Source organism: Hyperoodon ampullatus, assembly GCF_949752795.1.
Source record: "Hyperoodon ampullatus genome assembly, chromosome: 20".
Taxonomy (NCBI): domain Eukaryota; kingdom Metazoa; phylum Chordata; class Mammalia; order Artiodactyla; family Ziphiidae; genus Hyperoodon; species Hyperoodon ampullatus.
Window position 1 is genome coordinate 28291380 of NC_136933.1, and position 16077 is coordinate 28307456.

At 36.9% G+C, this 16077-nt stretch overlaps 1 protein-coding gene across 1 annotated transcript in view; it reads right to left on the reverse strand.

Moving 5' to 3' along the window:
• CSMD1 (CUB and Sushi multiple domains 1) overlaps positions 1–16077 on the reverse strand; it is a gene marked incomplete at its 3' end in the record, with an annotated part of 1679169 nt that overhangs the window by 1144374 nt on the left and 518718 nt on the right. The window lies entirely within an intron of this gene.

Consider the following 16077-nt stretch of genomic DNA (forward strand, 5'->3'; position numbering starts at 1 on the left):
CTGGGCATATACCCTGAGAAAACCATCATTCAAAAAGAGACAGGTACCACAATATTCACTGCAGCACTGTTTACAATAGCCAGGACATGGAAGCAACCTAAGTGTCCATCAACAGATGAATGGGTAAAGATGTGGCACATATATACAATGGCATATTACTCAGCCATAAAAAGAAACAAAACTGAGTTATTTGTATTGAGGTGGATGGACCTACAGTCTGTCATACAGAATGACGTAAGTCAGAAAGAGAAAGACAAATACCATATGCTAACACATCTGTATGGAATCTAAAAAAAAAAAAATGTTCTGAAGAATCTAGGGTCAGGACAGGAATAAAGACTCAGACATAGAGAATGGACTTGAGGACACGCGGAGGAGGAAGGGTAAGCTAGGACAAAGTGAGAGAGTGGCATTGACATTATATACACTACCAAATGTAAAATGGATGGCTAGTGGGAAGCAGCCGCATAGCACAGGGAGATCAGCTCGGTGCTCTGTGACCACCTAGAGGGGTGGGATAGGGAGGGTGGGAGGGAGATGCAAGAGGGAGGGGATATGGGGATATATGTATATGTATAGCTGATTAACTTTGTTATATAGCAGAAACTAACACAACCTTGTAAAGCAATTATACTCCAATAAAGATGTTTAAAAAATAGTAACAAAGTAATAAAATTGGAGGTGGTCTATTCCAGCGCCCATACAATATAAGCACAAGACTGTGCCATCTCTCCTATCAGTGCTGCCCTGGTAGAAGGATGCTATTCAGAAAAGGCATCTTTGACCTTTTTCCTCCCCATCCATCAGTAAACATCTAGAATTCACTCCCACTTCAGAAAAGATAACGCAACACAATGTGCCTTATTCAAAGGAGGATTCTGGTCTTTTATTCATTCAAACCTCTGGTTTTGCTTGGACTGGGAATGTTTAGTTTGGAAAAGACAAGTGAAAAGGAAAATGATAATTATCTTAATAGGGTGAAGGAATTGCCACCTAGTTTTAGACGATAGTTTCTTGCTTTCCAATTTTCTAAGAGTAGAAATGGTTTTAAATTCTGGCCCCAGCCACCTACTAGCTATATGAACATGACTATGGTGCTTAAGTCCAGTTCCTCATTTGTAAAAGGAGCATTTTATTACCTGTATGTATCTGGATGGTTTAAAAGAGTAAGTTGAGATCATGTAAAACATCTAGCAGCTCAATGAATAACTGTAAAATAAATGCCACGGAACCATCCACCTGGATTCAGAATTACATGATAAAAAACATCAGGGTTTTTTGTTGTTGATGATGATCAAAAAGAAACACACAGACATAGCATTTCATAGCATTGCACCATCCCTGTGCAGGACACAGAGCACCTCTGGTCGGGAAGCTCTGTTTGGGAGGACACATCTGTATTGTTTATCACAAAACCATCCTTAGAGTTAGCACCAGACCAGACGCGTAAGAAACGCTTTAGATGTATCTGAGTTTGGTGCAAGGTCACATACAGATTCTCTGGGCCAGGAGGAGGGCATGCCTTGAGACTCACCTGTAAAAGCAGCCACTCCGGAGTTTAGAAACCTCTGTGGTTATTTTTAGTCCACCCTAAGTAACGCTGGCTCTGAGAAGCATTCTGCTTTCCTCAATTAGTATTCTGAGTAATGCCTTATGTTGTGATGGCCTGTCCTGTAACAGGCATGACTGTGACCAGAGAGGGGGCAATTCATTTCAACTGGCTTCTGTTAGAACTGGCTGCTGGAAACAATGCCAGCGATTTTATTTTTGGTCTATTAGTAAAATGACAGCACTAATTCATTTCACAGAGGAACCAAACAGCTGTCAGATGGCAGTGAGCAGAACAGTGCCCATATTACAATTTAGTTATGCTGAGTACGATTTTTCCACTGGCACAGATTTATACTGTAAAGTGCTCCCAACCCCTTCCAAACAGCACCAGTGACTTGCATTGCACACTTGTCCTTGGAGAGTACGATGAAAAACGATACAAACTATTCACCATCGGGCCTCCACTGGTTAACTCGCCAGATTTAAAATGACAAAGTTTAAGGAAATATAAGTGACACATAGATGTCCTATGAAAATTATTTCTGAAAGTCAAAAAGAATTTTTTTCCCAACAACATAAAAATTGTATATCAGCAGCCATCTCTTTCTAATAAATTTTCTATTACCTGTTCTCTGGGCACTGATAAGATGAAAGTAGGGACTTGAAATAGTTGGTATTACGCTTTATAATAAGAAGTTTAAGGAGTGCCTTTGGGGTTGAAATCAAAGCGTGATGCCTGTCCATACAGGAGCTTCTGAGAAGAAAATACACACAAAAAGGAATCTTGGAAAGCTGGGACTGGAACTCTACTGGAACTACAGACACTTACTGCCATGTCTCACACAAAAAATACAAAGGTAAACCTTTTAAACAAGCTCTGTCTGCAAATAACAACAGATAATGTGTTGATTGCCAACTTAACAATGACTTAAATTTACAAACACTCCTGAGTCACCTAGTGTTAGACTCAGGTAACTAACAAAGTTGTCTGATCAGTTGCAGCAAAACAATTAGACCTGCGGCTTTGGCAGCTTTTCTTAGGGTCCACTTACTTTTCTGACTGGGCCTTAAGAGGCTGGGTTACATAAGAAGCAGAACTGACACAGAAGAAAGAATACCTGACTTCGGAGGAAAGGAGAAAGTGCTCTGGCTGTAGGGTCAGGGTCCCACACAATGGCCGCCTATCTTTGTTAATAAAGTTGTATTGGAAGACAACCATGCTCAAGCCTTCAAGCTGTCTAGGGCGGCTATCACACCTCATATTGTACCAGCAGAACTGAGTAGTTGGGCAAAGGTCAAACTGCAAAGCAACAAATATTTACTATCTGGCCCTTGACAGAAGAAGTTGGCCAGTTCTTTTTAGAGGGACCAAACCTAATTCCAGCTCTTTTAACACTGGATGTCAACACTTGGAAAACTGCCATATCTCTATAGGAATAAAGTACCTACTCATAAAGTTTTAAGGGCTAAATGAAAATTAACATATAATAAAGTATTTTTTATTATAAAGTGTTAATGTGACTACAGTTTAATAGGCTAGATGGCATCTTATATGGAGGTTGTTGAAAGACCTTTATTAAATGTGGCTAATATGCCACCTGAAGAATATTATAAATGTTGTAATGTAATGCTGTATTTCATTGGAATGTTGTATTTGATTGTTTAAATTCATAGTGTAAACTGTTTGTTTTATACACTAGTTTATAAATGAAACGATACCTCAATTTTTTAAGATCTTCAGTACTAAGTGAATAAGGATTAATTATAAGCACATGTTAGCTAGTTACTTTGACTTGGTGAACTCAAATAATACAAAAATAATTTATCACTACACTGAGATAAAAAGCCATGGTTGTTCCCGTGATTCACACATCTTAGCTTTCCTTCCCCCACCCAAAAAAAGTCAAGTAAATACGTAAATTTTGACATACATATCAGAATTGTGGCATATGGGAAAGTTTTGAGCAAGTGTGAAAGTCTTAAAAAATAAAACATAAGATGTGGAATGCTAACACCCCACTTTTATGTGTTGAGATGAATAACACAACCAAAGCTGAAATGTGTTCCATTTCAGCTTATTCTTGCACAAAATCTCCCATTTGTTACCCTCCCACACACAGGCAGAACTGAAGGAGAAAACTGAAATGTCCCACACACCAGCTGTCCGCTCACCCACCCTCCTCTCCTTCCCAAATGTGGCTTTCCATTCCATTATTCTAATATTTAAAAGCATATTTTAAGAAAAGTGTATGTACACTTGGAAAAACAAAATTAACACTTAGAAGATACATATGATTAACATGACTACTGCAGCTTAATTGGAGCTCTACAAATTCATGTTGCAAGTTGACAGGCCCCAAGGCCACTCTTCTTTTGTTAAATGGTGGGTTTTTGTTTTGGTTGTTTTGTTTTGTTTTGTTTTAACTCCCGTAGATAAGAGAGAAATACAAGGTTATATTCTGAAAGAACCAATGTCAAGGATGTCTTCAAGGAAACGAGTTAGAACAAACAGAGCAGTCAACTGGAAAGGGCACGTCATCCTCTGCTATCATGAGGAGGGTATGTTGGCAGCCCAGATTCTCGATTATTGGTTTTTAGGGAAAAAAAATTGAGAGAACACAATTAAAAGAAAAAAAATATTGCTTTTCTTTATTTGAAAGTTTACCTTCATTTCTGTAGCTCATTCTTTTGGTCAACACTCGGACGTAATTGAAAGCATTTCCTCGTTAGGTTTACATTACTCTGATTAGCACAAAGGAATAAGTGAAATAAACAACTAAAATGGTAAGAAATGACTGATTATAGAAAATGCACAAACTCACAGTGCAATTTTATATGATGCTTTTTCAAGTTAATCAATAGAATCAATGTTGAGGTTAAGAATAAACCCATAACTGATGATCTCAGAATATGAATCCTACTGAGGCCAACCTCATATATATTATTCAGAAGACATTTTAGATTGATGTTTTCTGGATATATTTAAGGAACACAATACAGAAAGAAGAAACTGCTTAGTAAGATGAGAAACTTTTTCGATTAACACACCCTTTGAAAAATATGCTTAGATTTAGCAATAGGGATGCTTGTTTGATATTCAGTGACCCATTAACCTTCTCTAGCAAGAGTATCAGAAATGATAATAAATTTACATTTTAAGTGCAAAGTCAGAAATGGAAATGAACTCTGAAACTCCTGTAGAATGAGTTAAGGACTCTAGAGATAGATATTTGTATCTCTTTATCATCTGGATGTACATTTGGCATTAATTTCACTGTATATCAGAGAGTGAAGCATTTGCTTAAAGCTTAACTTTTACATAGGGCTACAGACTGATTATATTTCATGTAATTTCCATATCTCTCACAACAGGGCCTGCAGATGGGAGGCAGGTCTGCTTCCCCCAAACTAAAGTGATTTTGATTTATCAAATTGTAATATATTTTTGTCCTAATTTATAATGTGCATTTCCAGCATTCTTGGATACTTTTGATTTCAGTCCATGGATGCTTGTGTGCTTTTCTATTTATAATTCAAATCAATCTCACTCTTTCACATCTTCTCCTATAACCAGTAGCTAGTATAAAAAATGTAATTTCACCTTTCCTCAGTGATCTCTATCCTATATTCTTCTCATTGTAGACTAGAGAATAAACAAGTCAACAACAAAAGAAGAGTAAAAATGCCTACCTACTTGAGTTGAGAGAAATTTTGAAGTTACACTCACTACAATGTACAACTTGCCAGCTTGTCCTAAAACCAGAAAGAGACACTCAACAATTTACCAGGGATGTATCTGGTTTTTTTGCACCCTCACTTAGAAAAACACAGAATCATTCATGTTTGCCTAATTTTTTTTTAAACTGTGTACCAAAAAAAGCTGAAGAGACACAAAGCATAGAGAAGTTGGGACAGAAGTGTCGCAAGAATAAGATGGCAAAGGGGAAATCAGCACAAAATGGGAAGGATATAAGCATTAAGGAAGCTTATATAATTCCTAATTTAGAAGAAATAACCATACATTACACTTTTTGAGGTCAGCTTCTATGCCAATACTGCAGAGCTGGAAGAAAAAATTAAAAGTGTTATATACCAGGGACAGAGCCACATGGTTTAAAGAGCTCATCTTCTGTACGTTTCGTAACAACTCCGTGAGGTTGGTATTTTTCATTTTTAATTTTGCAAGTGAGGAATCTGATACAGTAAGTGCTTAAGTGACTTATCCAATGGTCACTCTCATAGCGACCGGGAAACTGGGTTAAACCCAGACCTCAGAATCTATGCACCACCTACATGTAAACATTTAAGTAATTAATTCTGCCAACACTTCCCATTTCTAGTACCCGAACAGCAGATAGCCAAGGCCTGAGGGTGTTTAAATAGAGAGGTTGTCTAATTTCTAGTGTATTGAGTGGCTCATTAAAGACCCATGATGGCTAAAAAAAAAAAAACTGTTAAGAGAAAAATCATCTAACATTATTTTTGCTTATAAACTTCATTTTAAATAATGCTCATTTTTTGCACACATTACCTGAGAGTACTTATTACCAAATACATACACATATTCGTTTGGAAATTTGTCTATGACACAAGATATTATTGGGAAAAATCAACAAAAAAGTAAGAGAAAAATCTTGGGAAATGAGTGGGTACAAAGGATAAAACTTAAATGATCCTGAGGAAATATATTAAGAAATGCAAGTAGCATTACATTTTGGGAGGTCAGGTGTTAACCAATCCTTATTTTGTTAAAGATGCCTTTTCTATGGAATTAATTTGTCTTTTATTAAGTCCCTTTTAGACAGACTACTATTTCTGTGTGTAGTTTTCTAGTAAGTACACACTGTTTTCCCTTATTTTTAAAAGAAAAAATTCAGCTACAGTGCTGACCTTAGAACCTATGAACTCAGCCATTTGAAAACAATATTGAAGGCCTTTTAATTACCTGGTCCCACTTTGTATTCTATTTCCAGGTGAGAGCCATAGATCCATTTAAGAATATTAATTTCTAATATCATCTACAGATATTTTCCTTTATGATGTTCATTACTTAATTTTTAAAATATTCATTGCAACAAGCTAAACAACTCAATAATACAGAGAAAAATCAAGCAATACTTCTTCTTAAGCATTCCAATGACTCCCCAAAGTAATGTTCATTAAAATTCAGGTATCCTCCTATACTTTTCTGAATACTCATATTGTGTATGCCATACATATATATGGATGATGGATACACACACATACACACGTATGTGTGCATACATAGTTACACAAGTACTTTTAAAAATATTTTTTTGACCGAAATGGGATTATACTGCCTTTTTTTTTTTTTTTGGCTGCATTGGGTCTTCGTTGCTACGTGTGGGCTTTCTCTAGTTGCGGCGAGCGGTTGCTCCTCTTTGTTGCTGTGCGCAGGCTTCTCACTACGGTGGCTTTTCTTGTTGCAAAGCACGGGCTCTAGGCACACGGGCTTCAGTACTTGTGGCACACGGGCTCAGTAGTTGTGGTTCGCGGGCTCTAGAGCACAGGCTCAGTAGTTGTGGCGCACGGGCTTAGTTGCTCCGCGGCACATGGGATCTTCCTGGACCAGGGCTCGAACCCGTGTCCCCTGCATTGGCAGGCAGATTCTTAACCACTGTGCCACCAGGGAAGTCCCTATACTGAATTTTTTTCACTTCCTTGTATGATGGATGTTCTCTTAGGTCAATATATATAACACTAAAACTAAGTCTTTTTAACAGTTTTGAGTACTTTGAAGAAGATGTTTTCTTAGGATGATGTTTGAAGGGAAATTGTACCTGACAATATAAACAGTGTGAGTGGGGGTCTGCGAGAGACAGTGTGTGTGTTGGTGTCTCACCAGGGAAAAAGAACCGACTTAATATCACTCAATAGATCTCACTGTAGATTTTATGATCTGATAAGATTCACAATGATCCACTCCTATTGAATCAGAAACTGGATTTTGCAGTGCACAGAAAGCAGATTCATGTCTCCAGGGTAAATGCACATTAATTAAGTTCACAGAACATATCAAAATGCCAAATTAATAAATTACAATCCACAGGAACTAGACGATTTGCACTGACAGGACAGCCCTAATCCCATACCGCAGCACTCCGGGCCCATATATGAAGCCAAATTGTAACCCCAGCTTTGCTTACAGGAGCAGAATCAAAACAAGAGAAACAAGAAATAAGATAAGCAACAGCAACCAGACTGAAGAACCTCTGATGCCTCAAGGGAGCAGAACTGATACCATCAACTGACAGAAGTCATTTTGACCTTTACGGTAGTTATGGAACGATCGAGAACTGGATCCGGAGGAAGTCTATGAAGTCTACGTACCAAATTATGCATGTAATCTCACCACCTCAACCTCACAGACAGTGAGATATCCATGACTCTCAAATGGAGAAAGTCATATACAGCATGGGACCCAGAGCAGGGAGCGCCTTGCACTGGCGAATGGTCCACCTCAACTCCTGGCCACACCCACAGCAGGGATGGTGCTCGGTGGACCGAAAGGCTCAGAGATCTGCTGGCTGAGCACCCCTCTCCTCTTGGCTGAGTTTCACTGGGCGTGGCTTTGCCTCTGGCACTTACTCCACCTTTATTCTTTCATCAGACGTATCAATAGCCATCGGTTATATACCAGCCTTTCTACATTGCTTACACTCAATTCCTGGTGGCGGCTCTCCGTCTGTCTGCTCTGACCCATCATTTGATTGACTTAAAGTTGAACTTTCAGAAAGTCACTACCTCTCTCCTATCTCTGCACGTTTTGGAGATGTTAGTATTCATGTTACTAACAGCAGTAATTAATTTCAAGTGCCATTCCAAAACCTTTGATTAATGGTCCTAGGGTACCTACTGTTGAACTCCCCTGCAAATCAAGGACAAAAAATGGGTACCCAGGCTCTGGCAACTAAGCCTAGGGAAGGACGGATATGAGGACCAACTGGTCTGCTCTCTGCAACCAGGTGAAATGTGCCCTCAGGAAGGTGTGTCCTCACCTGGGTTTACCAACACAGAGTATCTAGTAGTCAAGAGGAAAGTAATTCGAGAAGTTTCCCATTTGTTTCAGCCTCCGTAATTGTCATAAATCCAAAATAATGTTACAGTGTTGGCTGATGGATAGCTAGCGGCTGTTGCTCAGCCACCACTTTCTTCAATCAGAAATGTTTCTCTCCTGCCAGGTGGGTCGCTCACATTCCACATTTTAATTCAGGTTGAGTTTGGATAATCACTTCAAGGGAGAACTAAATCAGCGCTGACATCCTAAATAAAGCTTTGAGCTTGAAGGGTAATAATCTAGCTGCTCTTTCTAAATCCAGAGCCATGGATGTTAAAGGAAAGAAGATTCTGCTGGATGGATGTGTCAGCAGGGAAATGCCAAACACATTCAGTGAACAAGAAACATACTCTCGGTAAGAAGACCCACCCACCTCCGGAGTTCATCACTTAGTGAAACGAGAATGAAAGGTGAGGAATGTAGCCAAGATTCATGTTTCTCTGGTGAAATTCTAAGTAGTTTATGAAAATGAAGCCCATGTGCTTCCCCAAAATAAATATATAATAAATGAAATTAATCCACTTTAAGTTTTTACAGGTTTCATTTAAGGGTCTGTAGTGAGTCCATTATTGAAGGAATGCTTGTATATGCTGTGGGTCACCTAAACTCTTTATCTTTAAACCATTTCAGTGTTTGTTGTTTATGTGTATGTGTGTGTGTTTTTAGGAACTTCTAGATGAGAAGATGTGTTAACCAAAGAGAAAATCAAATTCAAATCCGTTAATTGTGACAGTTATTAGCAATTCACCTTTTAGGTTTTGAGGGAAAGACATATGAAGTACTGGCTGAAATTAAGCTAGCATTGAGTGCAGAATTTTTATCAAACAATATTTCTGAATATTTACTTTGTGCCAAATGTCAAGGATTCAAATTTTTCCTTGGAGCCCCTCACTGCCCTCAAGGATGCAAACAAAAATGACCACAAGAGAAGGCATAACACGTGCCATCTAATTGCTCAAATTAAAAGTGCTGCAAGAGTTCACAAATCACTTAACCCACCATATTCCTCTTCTCTCTGCAAACGTTTTGGGCATCACGATCATGATTTAAAAGCCAAAATGCGACAAACTTGTAAAATGGAAGCCCATGCAAACAAACATGCTTCCGTTTATGTAACAGTCCAGTGAGATGAATTCAGCCTTTTCCTTGAGGATCTCACAGAGGAAGTGTTCCCTGTCACACATGAAACACTATAAACCCAACCCCCTGACCGCGAGGCCAGCCAGAGGGGCCACGCTCCAGGCCCACCGTGAACTCTAAGCAGGACCCAGGAAACTTCCTACGGTTCTTAAAGATGGTAAATGATTTTCTCCAAAGTCTTGCCTGTGATTCTTCCTCACTCAGAAAGATCCCCTGATGATCCATCTTCCTGGGAACTTCTATCCAGTGACTGATACAAAGTCAGCATTTAGCACTTGAGCTTTGTAAACACTGTATTTGAGGTACAGCCCAAGCATTAACTCTGTCAGGACTCTACCTGTCCCCAAGTACACCTGACCAATCGTGTCAATCACCGTGTCTACTTATTACACTCTCTGTTCTACTGAACTTTGTCGCGTTCCCCTACCACTCCTTCAGAACAGACACCATTCTTGTCACCATCTTTGTATTCCTAACATTTAGCTCAGTATTGGGTCTCTAGCAGATACTCAATAAAAGCTTAGTAAATAAACGAAAGAATGAATGAGTAAACCTGTGTGTGCATAAGCACATATGTATATTCTCCGTGTGTATATCATATATACACTTGTGTATGTGTGTATATATGTAAATATGTAATTGTGTATACACACGTGATAATATGCATGTATTCATATGTATGTATTTTCATACATGGAAACAAATAAACTTAACTATATGAGAGAACATATAGTAAGTGGTTAAGAATTACAATTTCTGGATATAGACTTGTTGAATTTCCCCTTTCACATTTAGTAGTTATAAGGTCTTGGCAAACTAAATAACTATAGGTCACTACCTAATTTTCTCTATCCCATAATATTAGGTAATTTTACATTGCTTATAGGAATCTTGAAGATTTAATAAGAAAATGTACATAAGACTTGATACCATACTAGGCACGTGCATCCATCTATCTACCTGTCTACCTATTTATCAAGTGTCTGTCTACCTACCAATCTATTAACTATTTTATCTATTGATTATCTATTCATCTATCTCTTTCATCTATGTACCTACCTACCTATCATCCACTTATTTACTATTTATCTATTCATCCGTAGAGATACATATACCTTAGTAAGCAGGACAATACTATAATTGATAAAATGAATAATTTTAAGACAAAAAGAACTGAAAGAGAAGAATTCCTTTAGAATAGCATTTTATAACCCAAGAGAGTCTCTTAAAGCATCTTCCTGGGCAACCGTTTTTCTCACTCCAACTAATGAGCTATTTGGTATGCAAAACAATTTCCTGTCACAAGCACATTTTTCCTATTTAGTAATGTCAAATTCCTCCTCGCTACATTGGTGGTATTTTTTTTAAAACAGATTTTTTAAACTGTCAGATTCTTATAGATTTCATGCATATATATTTAAGGCCAATATATTCAAATATGGCACCATGGGAAGGTGAGATAAATGTTGAATTGTAAAATTAGTATTTTATGAACAAAATATTTGACTGTCTACATTTGTGGCTAAAATTTTTCCCTTTTCAACTACCACATCAGCCAGCATTTTTAAAGAAATCTTAAAGAGAATAGATTCCTACCATTTCTATCAGCTTCGCCTTAGACAAGAATCCAGTTTAACCTTCCTTTGCCTCACCAAACAATTATTGCAAATGTAAATATCTGTGGCAAAATATGCATAAAATTTTCATTTCAATTTCTTTACAAAAACTGTCATCTCATGGATAAAGCCTTGGCCAATTTAATTCCCAATCAATGGAATTGCCCTATACTATCGAGAAATGTTCTATAGAAGGAAAGTATTTATTCTAGTGAATACACGTTGGACTCATTAATTTCAATCACAGAGTTGGGGCTTTCTATTCAAGTACAAGTACTATAATATACAAAAGTTCTATTTCACACAAAGTACTGGATTATCAAAATACAATCAATGTCAAATTAACTTATTTCACTTGCAAAAACATCTAAAAAGTCCATCTAAATTACAGTAAATAATTGGTAAAAAACTAAATTTTTAAAATATAACCAATACTAAAATTATTAAAAGTCAATGCATGAAAAATTACCAAGTAATTCATGAAACATTTGAAATGATATTCAGGATAAAAATAAAGATGTGCATTAACAAGAGAAATGTCACTTAAAAATAAATCAGACTTCAGAACCAAAAATTGGGAGTTGAAGAGTTTTCATCATATATTCACTAGTGTTTCTAATGCTTAGTTCACTTTGTCACCAGTAAGAAAAAGCATTAAAACAGAGGAAGGCTTCCCTCTTCAAAAATGAAAAAATAAAAAGAGCATCAGAGTGACAAGTTCTTTGGGGCATAATCTCGAGACTGTCCCATGTCACCAAATAGACTTGTTCTCTTTGTCCTTAAGTCTAATGACTGCCTTGTCAGACGTTTGTCATAATATCTGTCACGTCCTGACATGCCATGTCAATTTTCCGACCTCCTAGATGATTTTTCTTAAATCATAAATAAATTTGATGACAAAAATAATTTTATTTTAGTAACAGATCTTGATGAAAGGAAGTTGACAAATAGAAATACATGAATGAATACTATTTATACACATAGGACTTCAATACTGGACAAATGTAGGAATTTTGATAGTAATCCATCTCATTGTAAATTATGTGTAATCCTAATATTTTTTGTTATAAATTTACCAAAGAAAATTATGCAAATTCTTTGGTTGACCACGAAGAATAATGTTCAGTGACGGAACTAGGAAATATAACATTATAAAACACCCTACTAAATTAGTAATTTCAATTTTACTAGTCTGTATTTGTGGGTTAAAATATGTTGATTTCATCAACAATCTATAAACTTACTATTTAGAGAGCTAATTACTGTATGTGAATAATGTTAGCGTGAAATTTCTAAATATTTCCATTTAATATCCAGGGTTAAATTCAACAACCGAATGCATCAATTAGAATATTTTAATTTATTGTTTTCATACTCCTTAGGTAGCTTAATATCTCCATGTATGAATAATAATTTATGCAATGTACCAGTCCAAAGTACCATCAGCAAACTATAAAGTTCAGTTCCCTGATTAAGTTTATTATAAAGGTTATTTTGTATAGACAGAGTTTTTATTTTTTTTTATTTTTTTTTTTTTATTTTTTTTTTTTTTGCTTTATCACAAATTTAATCAGTTATATGTATACATATGTTCCCATATCCCCTCCCTTTTGCGTCTCCCTCCCACCCTCCCTATCCCACCCCTCCAGGCGGTCACAAAGCACCGAGCTGATCTCCCTGTGCTATGCGGCTGCTTCCCACTAGCTATCTACCTTACGTTTGGTAGTGTATATATGTCCATGCCGCTCTTTCACTTAGACAGAGTTTTTAAATTTGGAAGATTTTCTCCAATTCAAGCAAATAAATGAAAATTAGAAATTTAAACATCAATATGGTAATACTAAATAATTACTAATTTTAATTAGATAAATTAGTAATGGTTTAAGAACTAGAGAAAAAATTTTAAATTTGATTTAGTATTACATTTTTTTAAAATATATTTATTTATTTTATTTTTGGCTGCACTGGCTCGCGGGCTTTCTCTAGTTGCGGCAAGCGGGGGCTACTCTTCATTGCGGTGCGCAGGCTTCTCATTACGGTGGCTTCTCTTGTTGCGGAGCACGGGCTCTAGGCGCATGGACTTCAGCAGCTGTGGCATGCGGGCTCAGAAGTTGTGGCTAGTGGGCTCTAGAGCACAGAGCTCAGTAGTTGTGGCCTACAGGCTTAGTTGCCCCGCGGCATGTGGGATCTTCCTGGACCAGGGCTCAAACCCATGTCCCCTGCATTGGCGGGCGGATTCTTGACCCTTGTGCCGCCAGGGAAGCCCTAGTATTACATTTTTAAATTAAATTCTCTTTAGAGGTCTTGGATAAGATGTGGACGCTTTATTATATTATTTGGCTTATATTAATTACTTGATGGAGTCTTGCCAACATAAAAACCAATGGGTCCCTCACATTCCACCCCTCCACATCCCCAAGTGACCACTGATATGCTTTCTATCGTTATAGATGTGTTTGCATTTTTCTAGAAATTTATATAAAGGGATTCACACAATAAGGACTCTTTTATCTGGCTTCTTTCACTCAATGTAATTATTTTGAGAGTAATTCATATTTTTGTGGGTATCAATAGTTTATTACTTTGTTTTGCTGAGTAGTGTTTCACTGTATGAGTAAACCACAGTATGTTTATTCATTCGCCTGTTGATGGGTGCTCGAGGTTGTTACAATTCTGTCTATTAAAAATAAAGATGCTATGATGATCCATGTTAAAAAAAAACAAACCAATGGGATTTAATGTTCTGGTTACAAAACGACTTTAGACATTTTTCTGACTATTATCATTGCTTCTGCTTAATATTATATCCGAATAAGTGTATTTACATATTTTATACACTGCTCAATAAAAACCTCACTTTTCCTCATGACCATTACATTGGTAAGTTACAATTATGTCTAAATTCCCTGGGGGAACTGATACTATTGATAAATCAGCTGATATCTACAGTGAAAGCTTTAGTCTCTTCTAGATAAATTCTCTAGTCTTTAATCTTCTGTTTAGACTATTTAACTTTATTTCTCCAGATAGTACAAATTTATTTTCTCAGTAGACCTTTAAGCTAATTGAGAACTATTTTACAAATAAAATTTGTACAATTTCTGTTTTGCTGACAAAGTACCTTTTATTTTAATAGTTTTTTTTCTTTCAACATAATGACTTGTATTCAGTTGTAAATATCAGACTATATTGTAATGTCACTATTTAAAACACAAATTTCAAAAAACTGCATCTTCACACATCAACAATTGAAAAAATACACTGAACTCATGACCTTGCTTACTTTTCTCGTCATTTTCCCAATTTTGGTAATAACTCATAAACATTTTCCCAGCAGAGAAAATCTCAGTCATTTTTTATTATACCATGATGACAACCACTAACACCAACAATAGCCTGGAAAGATTCAGTAGAATTACTCATTTGGCAATCTCCCAGCATCGGTAGAGTTTCTGCAACATTTATCTTACGAAATTTAACAAAACATGATGTTCAAGGATCAACTTTGTCAGAAAGGGGAGGAAAATTGCCAAGGTTTCTAAAATGTTAAAGCAATATCTACCTTCTGAGCAAATACCATATATGCTGATTGGACAAGTTCTGTTTCACAGTACCTAGTACAGATAGCTTTAGAAACACTTTTGTAATGTTAAGTGTAAAAGAAATTTTGTGAAGTTAGGGTACACAGGAAGTGGTAGGTACAAGCAAATTTGAAAGCTAGTAGCACCTATTAATCTTAAACTAGCCTGTTACTCTTCCAAAGATTAAATTATCCCCTGGTAATCAGTAATATACTTAAAGATGAGTTACCCTTTCAGGCCACTGAGGCAGGTTTATATATAAATGCAGTGACCTGGAAGAATTGGAGTCAGAACAGTATACAATAGCATCATTCCACATAAGACTTTAAATAAAAGGATAAATTGCTCTGTTTATTTTACTGTGCAAAGAGGACATTCTACCCTTGTATTTTCTGATAATTGCATAGTAGCTAAGTTCAGTTGCACAAAGCACATGTAGATTTTATCTTTCCACGAAGAATGATTTTTGCCCAAGTGTACGGAATACTCCAAAGAAGAACATACACAGATGTGACTGAACCCAGAAAGGCTCTTTAAGTGAACAGTGTGTGTTGTAAATAGGAATTGGGCTATCCCTTACCCACAGGCCTTTTCAATGCATGGGCTTCAGAGTTTATGTTAAAAATAAAAGATTTTGTATTACACATGAAAGAAAATTTAAAATATCTATGTGAAACAAGACTAAACAGAGCTCAGCATTTACACTTACAGTATTAGTAGTGCAATTTCTTAAAGCTGAATACTTAAAGTGATCATCTGTATTATTCCCTCTATCAAAGGTTGAACTCCCTTCTATCTTTTTAAAATTTCTGCCGCAGACAGTCACCAATGACAGCAAGACCCTAAGGGCACCTTGGCACAAAATCTGAAAACACCAAAAAACAAAAACAAAACAAAACTCATTCCTGATGCCTTGTGAACACCAAACAGTAAAACTGAAATCATTTTCTCCATTAAAAGTTTGCACTTTGGGGCCTCCCTGGTGGCGCAGTGGTTGAGAGTCCGCCTGCCGATGCAGGGGATACGGGTTCGTGCCCCGGTCTGGGAGGATCCCATATGCCGCGGAGCGGCTGGGCCCGTGAGCCATGGCTGCTGAGCCTGCGCATCCGGA